General features: G+C 40.4%; 1 long non-coding RNA gene across 1 annotated transcript; it reads left to right on the forward strand.

The window, feature by feature from the left end:
• The first annotated feature begins 1,141 nt into the window (after positions 1 to 1,141).
• LOC136441435 (uncharacterized) lies at positions 1,142 to 5,637 on the forward strand. Its single transcript, XR_010756888.1, has 2 exons — positions 1,142 to 1,485; positions 4,880 to 5,637. It is a non-coding gene; the product is annotated as an uncharacterized lncRNA (long non-coding RNA).
• The last annotated feature ends 2,642 nt before the right edge of the window (positions 5,638 to 8,279 follow it).

The following is an 8,279-nucleotide window of genomic DNA, read 5'->3' on the forward strand; positions in this document are numbered from 1 at the left end:
TTAGTCCTTAATCCGTTACCCTTTGCCTTGATTTGTAATCATGTCCCTTAATCCGCCATCCTTACCCTTAATTCGTCAACTTAGCCCTTAATCCGTTACCCTTCGCCTTGATCTGTAATCATTTCCCTTAATCCGCCATCCTTACCCTTAATTCATCAACCTAGCCCTTAATCTGTTACCCTTTCCCATAATCTGTACTAATTTCCTTTAATCCGCCATTCTTACCCTTAATCTGTCACTTTATCCCTTAATCCGTTACCCTAGCCCTTAATCCGTTGCCCTTGACCTTCATCAGCCATCTTTGCTCTTAATCCGTCACCATCACCCTTAAACCATCATTATAGCCCTTAATCCGCGACCTTTGCCCTTAATCCGTCACCACAATCCTTAACCCGTCACCCTTTCGCTTAATCTGTAATCATTTCCCTTAATCCGTCATCTTTACCCTTAATCCGTCAACTTAGCCCTTAATCCGTTACCTTTCCCTTAAGCTGTAATCATTTCCCCTTATCCGCCATCCTTACCCTCAATCTGTAATCATTTCCCTTAATCCGCCATCCTTTCCCTCAATCCGTCACCCTGGCCCTTAATCCGTTGCCCTTGACCTTCATCATCCATCCTTGCTCTTAATCCGTCTCCATAACCCTTAATTTGTCACGAAAGCCTTGATCCCTCACAGTGGTTGCCCTCAATCAGTCACGTCGCCATAACCCTTAATCCGTCACCATAGCCGTTAATCTGTCACCCGATAACCTAATCCGTCACCTTTTCCCTTAATCTGTCATCCTTACCCTTAATCCGTCACCATAACCTTAATTAATCCATAACCCTAACCATAATCCGTTACTCTTGCCCTTAATCCATCGTCAATGTTACATCTTGTTATGACCAAATTTTAGGTCTTTTAGGCAATATAGTATATAGATATAGACCACAAATGGTATGACATGTTAGCAAAGTTGGGATGGTGCCATTGTGATGGAAACTTTGACTGGGTATCAATTTTAAGCCCTGTTTCCGAGTTAATGACTTCTCCAGGCACAGCAACATGGATGCACCCATGGGAGTATCAGTTACAGGGTACTCGTCTGGTGGGCGGACAGAAGGACACAGCTGCACAGTCTAGTACCGTGGTCACAGTGTCTAGACGTATGAGAACAAAGGGCGTTTCTTGTGTTAGAAAACAACTCATTTCTAGCGATAATATGGAGATTTCTAAACTCTAATCGAAAGTTGTGACAACATGGTGAGCAAGAAGGGATGTATCACCTCCATGTCAGCAGTGGAAACAACAACGGGGAAGCACGGCCAGAAGAGACTGGAAGAATATGGACTGTTTGAAAATAGCAACACCAGACGTTTGTTCATTAATCTGCAAGGCAGGAAAAGTTGTTACACGTTCCGCAGACAGGACTCGACTATGGAAATTTAGATTCTGAGACTGGAAGGACAAATAACACCAGAGCCGATCTGTACAGAACCGAGGTAAGAGGCGTCTGTTTCTGTTTTTGTGCAGGTAGGTCTTTTCAGTTTTTATGTTAACGTTACGCTTTTGTGGTCATTTCAGATACCTTTCATGGCAAGGTAGAGATTTCGGCAAGTAGCCATTTTCGAAACCATCTCGACGTATGTTTGATATTCAGAATTGCTGTTAAAAGTGTTATTGAAACTTTTTAGGTTTGATGAAAAATGAGCAATAACTTAGCAGCCTAGAATTTAGAAATACGTCGCATTCATCCACGTTTCAAAATCATGTGCCATACAAACGTTGAAATTCCAGAACTAATTCTAGTATGTCGCATGTCCACGTATAAGAACTAATTCCAATGCAACTTATTTGTACACATTTAAAAATCTACATCCCCGATAAATGTAGACTGTTACAGTAGAAAAACTACAAATGTAGAAAATAATAATACGTCGCACTCGTCCACGTATGAAAATCATACGCCTGACAGATGTAGAAATTCCAAAACTAATTCCAGTACATCTCACCCCGACAAATGTAGCATTAACTGAAGACAAAGTACAAATGTACAAAAAAAACAGTACGTCCCATCGTCCACGTATGAAAACCATAAATCATATGCCCGAAAAACGTAGAAATGCAATTCTAGTACATCTTTTTGTCAAGTATGAAAATGTGCACCCCCCCCCGACAAATTAATTTAGAATTAGTTTTGTAGTTAGAAAAAATTATACGTCGCATGTATAATCCACGTATTAACATTTTACGCCTGACAAACGTAAAAATGCCAAAACTAATTCCAGTACATCTCCTTTGTCCACGTTTGAAAACCTCAACCCCCAACAATTGTAGAATTAGCTGAAGATAAATTAAAAATGTAGAAAAATGATACGTCGCATTTGTCCACGTGTAAAAAACATAAAAAACTAGAAAGGCAACATTTGCGGGAGCAAATGCAACATGTTTCGCCCATTTCCCTCCCCACGCAAAAAGCGACTGTGGCATAGAGGCTAAAGTTTGTTGTATGTCTGCAATGTTGGTATTTGGATGAATAATTGAATTGAATTGACCAGTCAGAATGGATCTCTCCCAATTTGAAACCCTATGCATGGATGGGCTCTTCCAGGCACCCATATTCATATGCTATTATTTTTCTAGTACAACGCTACGCCACACATTTTGTTTAATGCGCTATCGATCAGCGCCGATATTCAAGACTTCCCCGCGGCCCGATAGTGTAGACATGTAACAGGGGTTTACGCAAGAAGGTTGAAAATTCTTACTGATTTACGTCATTTTTAGCCAAAAACTTTAAACAACTACTCAAAGCAAGGGCCTCCTTGCTCAACGTAAATTTTCACGCACTTCACAACTCTCTATTGTTAATGTTAATGTTAATGTCAACGTCCCGACACGGGATGTTTCCTAAGGTGGGAAACGTTGGATACTTTTTGTGCACTATTGTGCGCACTCGTGTCCAATCTTGGTGACAGAGGGGTAGAAAATTCGTGTACATAGCGAAGAAATGTCAGGTTTTACCATAGTGTCCAAGCTTGCAAACTTGTAGAAATCTTTGTTTCCATGCAGTGTTAAAATAAGAAAAACACTGTGTGTGTCGAAAAATACCACCAGAAAAGTTTTTAACCTTCTCAATTGCACTTACATAACTTCAGTAGGACACAACAATAACTTACATGTACAACACAAGGATGTGAGCCAGGGAGTAGTGAAGTTGTGTCTGCACCTGTCAGAGTACTAGTAGTGCCCCTAATTAAATTGACTATTTCAACCAATCAGGTTGAGCTTGATAAATCTGCACTCTCTCATTGGCTGACCGAATTAGTCAACCCGGCCAGATGAATAAAGATGTGACCTATAGGTCAGTGACCCCATATGAGGAAAATAACCGATCTTCTTCCCAAAACACCCTCTAAAATCGTATTTCGAAGTATTGTATGCCGAAAGTGCGAATGGGATTCTTTAAATATTTGTTCAATGTACCACCATAGCAAATTTCAGGTCATTTGGATGTATTTCCAGAGCACAGGAGGCCAAAATGTACGTTTTTGGTCAGAAAAACCTCAATAAAATCACTTTCAAGGTCACTATCGAAAAAAATTAAAAAGCTCCCAGGGTATTTACCCACTCTACATGTATACCAAATTTCAGCTCAGTTGGTGCAGGGACGACCGAGCTGAGTCGATAACAAGATTTGACAGGAGAAAGAAACCATATGAACACAATATATTGCGCCAAACAGTATGTTGGGCTCAACATAATTACAAATGTAGAAAAAAAGGATACGTCGCATTCGTCCAATTCTCAATATTAGTTATACCCCCATTCCACTTGGACGGCGCTTTCGCCGCGCTCTCACGGCGACATAAGGACCCCATTCCAAGTCACAACACGGTTACGGGGGGCAAATGACCCATATCTTTAGTTCGAAATATTTCGAAATATGAAATAAACCTATCTGGCTATCTATATTTCAAATCTATTCAAAAAATGATCTCTTTTGACAGTCACTTTCGAAATGTTTGCAAATGATCAGAACAACTTCTGAAACAAAGTATTCTCGTATTTCCTTTTGTTAGAAACATTTATGAATACTTATAAAGATTTATAATCAATAAAACAATAATTCGAAGATATAATAAATACCATTAAAAAACGTAAAATTGACCAGATCGCCGTGGGAGTGCCGAACTCCTGGAAAACGTGCTCAAGTGGAATCTCTACGGCGACCCAAAATCTCAAATGTCAGCAACCTTTTATGAGCGACCAAAGATTTCACAGATAACTCAACGGAATGGGGGCCTAAATTAGTAAAAGCCCGTCAAAACTACCTGCACAACTCCAATTTTACCTGTGCTAGCATGCAGATTTTGAGCCCTACACGTTCACTCTTCACTCACCTTAGTTACAGGATAAGAGGTCAAATTCCTAGGGACCCAAAATTGTGAAATTGCTTAATTATTAGTTTCACGCCTATTTAACTCCAAATGTTGTTTTCCTAGCTAAAGATAAAATTAGTACAATTTTACCTGTACTAAAATGCGAATTTCGAGCCCTATTTTTTTAATCGAACTCGAAAACCTTGAAGTAAGTATAACACGCCATATTCGTAGGTACTAAGAAATATGTCAAACAGCTAATCAGTGTCACATACATTCTAAATTTTGTTTCCCTGTGGCTGTAGGACCTAGCTACTACATGACTAACACGCCACCGCCAACTACTTTGAGAAAGAAAAGCCAATCATGATTTTGGAATAGTCTAATTCAAGTCAATAATTCAAGAGGTTAAATCGACCGAAGCTGTCTACCGTCTTCAGAGATGACAAGAACCAAAGAAGAGAGCATTCAGGTTGATATGTTTCTGTACGTTTTTTCCTCGATCCCTGCACAGGTCACCTATACCGGACTACAAGGTCATCCGGGGCACCCGGTATCCACGTGCACTAGGGAGGAACAATCCAGGCCTGGAACAATCTGGCCGTTTCCCACACAGACTCTCACCGCAGCAGGGGAGGTCGCCGGAGACCTTCCACTGCCGGACCAGCATCAGAGCCGTGTTACATGATTGTGCTGTTACAACCAGACATTACCTGACACGATTTAGAGAATCCACACACTGGCGTGCACATGTTGTCCACTTTATTTGATTCAAACGAATACGTATTGTCTATTTGTTGTTTATTTTAGTGTGCAACTTTTAGAAGCTGATTTTGCATGTATAACGTTATGAAAGAAAATACAGGTGATTAACCTCGTCGACGACAGTTCAAATCAAACCGGATGTACGAATGGTAGAAACCCAATACAAATGTGTATGCAATTGCAAGCTGCAGTAACATTTCACTCCGTCACTTACGTCCAAGAAGTTACAGTGCAACTCCTTACCAAACTTGGAACGGTTACTTTAGAATTAGTCTGCTATTGTTGTGCTATAATTCTTTGACGGTTATTCATTTGTTTAAGTGAACTGCAGCGAAGAGATAAAGTAATCAATGTTGTGTGAGCAGAGTAAAACAGGAGACGAGAGATTTGTAGAACTAGGAAGTTAAGGTCAAGAGAGCAATAGAGACATTCAGTAAGGATCGTAGTAAGCCAACATTATGAAGTCACAACCAGTCAGTGTTATAACGTTTACGTCTCCCTTGGTAAGTATGCGGGAATCCTTGTCTCTGTGTCATTTCTTTATCCTTGATGTGGTCGTCTTTAAATCGGCATCTAAAAGAAACCGTATTTATACATCGGCCATTCTCTATTGTAAGAAGGAAAGGGTCTTAAGTATTTACCATTTCAAAATTGACTTAATTTTATTCCAAAAGCTAATTGGCCATCTCACCATTAAACAAACTAATCGTTCATGGTTTTTGTGGCTGTCGTCCCTAAATTTCTGACAAGACCACAACTGCCATGTTCTTTAAGATCACGTCTCCTACATTTTCTAATTTAACATCACATTAAATAACAAATCTATATTAACCCTCTATCGTTGGGGATCTTGTCGTCCCTTACTTTTCGACAAGACCACAACAACATGATGCTCAGTGGACCTTGCTCGTCCTTTAGTACAGTGGGCCTTGTGTCCATTTGTGCCAACGGCAAGGTCACAACACCACCACACTAATAACATTCATCTCTTACACCTAACATAAGTGGCAAAAACCACCCCTCCGGTCAAAATGGTCACACCCAACCCAAAACTAGGAAAAAAGATTGGAAACCAACATTAGCGACAAAAACCACCCCCAATATTATCAATTCCAACACTTTCTAATCCAACATCACATTAAATAACAAATCTTTATTAACCCTCTATCGTTGGGGATCTTGTTGTCCCTTACTTTTCGACAAGATCACAACAACATGATGCTCAGTGGACCTTACTCGTCCTTTAGTACAGTGGGCCTTGTGTCCATTTGTGCCAACGGCAAGGTCACAACACCACCATACTAATAACATTAATCTCTTACACCTAAAATTAGTGGCAAAAACCACCCCTCCGGTCAAAATGGTCACACCTAACCCAAAACTAGGAAAAATATAGGGAACCAACATTAGCGACAAAAATCACCCCCCAATATTATCAATTCCAACACTTTTTAATCCAACATTACATTAAATAACAAATCTATATTAACCCTCTGTCGTTGGGGATCTTGTCGTCCCTTACTTTTCGACAAGATCACAACAACATGATGCTCAGTGGACCTTGCTCGTCCTTTAGTACAGTGGGCCTTGTGTCCATTTGTGCCAACGGCAAGGTCACAACACCACCACACTAATAATATTCATCTCTTACACCTAACATTAGTGGCAAAAACTACCCCTCCGGTCAAAATGGTCACACCTAACCCAAAACTAAGAAAAATATAGGGAACCAACATTAGCGACAAAAAAACACCCCCAATATTATTGATTCCAACACTTTCTAATCCAACATCACATTGAATAACAAATCTTTATTAACCCTCTATCGTTGGGGATCTTGTCGTCCCTTACTTTTCGACAAGACCACAACAACATGATGCTCAGTGGACCTTGCTCGTCCTTTAGTACAGTGGGCCTTGTGTCCATTTGTGCCAACGGCAAGGTCACAACACCACCACACTAATAACATTCATCTCTTACACCTAACATAAGTGGCAAAAACCACCCCTCCGGTCAAAATGGTCACACCCAACCCAAAACTAGGAAAAAAGATTGGAAACCAACATTAGCGACAAAAACCACCCCCAATATTATCAATTCCAACACTTTCTAATCCAACATCACATTAAATAACAAATCTTTATTAACCCTCTATCGTTGGGGATCTTGTCGTCCCTTACTTTTCGACAAGATCACAACAACATGATGCTCAGTGGACCTTGCTCGTCCTTTAGTACAGTGGGCCTTGTGTCCATTTGTGCCAACGGCAAGGTCACAACACCACCATACTAATAACATTAATCTCTTACACCTAAAATTAGTGGCAAAAACCACCCCTACGGTCAAAATGGTCACACCTAACCCAAAACTAGGAAAAATATAGGGAACCAACATTAGCGACAAAAACCACCCCCCAATATTATCAATTCCAACACTTTCTAATCCAACATCACATTAAATAACAAATCTTTATTAACCCTCTATCGTTGGGGATCTTGTCGTCCCTTACTTTTCGACAAGATCACAACAACATGATGCTCAGTGGACCTTGCTCGTCCTTTAGTACAGTGGGCCTCGTGTTCATTTGTGCCAACGGCAAGGTCACAACACCACCACACTAATAACATTCATCTCTTACACCTAACATGAGTGGCAAAAACCACCCCTCCGGTCAAAATGGTCACACCCAACCCAAAACTAGGAAAAATATAGGAAACCAACATTAGCGACAAAAAACACCCCCAATAATTTCGATTCCAACACTTTCTAATCCAACATCACATTAAATAACAAATCTTTATTAACCCTCTATCGTTGGGGATCTTGTCGTCCCTTACTTTTCGACAAGATCACAACAACATGATGCTCAGTGGACCTTGCTCGTCCTTTAGTACAGTGGGCCTTGTGTCCATTTGTGCCAACGGCAAGGTCACAACACCACCACACTAATAACATTCATCTCTTACACCTAAAATAAGTGGCAAAAACTACCCCTCCGGTCAAAATGGTCACACCTAACCCAAAACTAGGAAAAATTAGCAAGAAAACAAAAAAAAGAAAACTAGCAAGAAAAACACCCCTCCGTCAAAATAGTCACACCCACCATTAGCGAAAAAACACCCCTCCCAATAAAATGGTCACATCCAACA

This window comes from Branchiostoma lanceolatum, chromosome 9 (genome assembly GCF_035083965.1).
Source record: "Branchiostoma lanceolatum isolate klBraLanc5 chromosome 9, klBraLanc5.hap2, whole genome shotgun sequence".
Taxonomy (NCBI): Eukaryota; Metazoa; Chordata; class Leptocardii; order Amphioxiformes; family Branchiostomatidae; genus Branchiostoma; species Branchiostoma lanceolatum.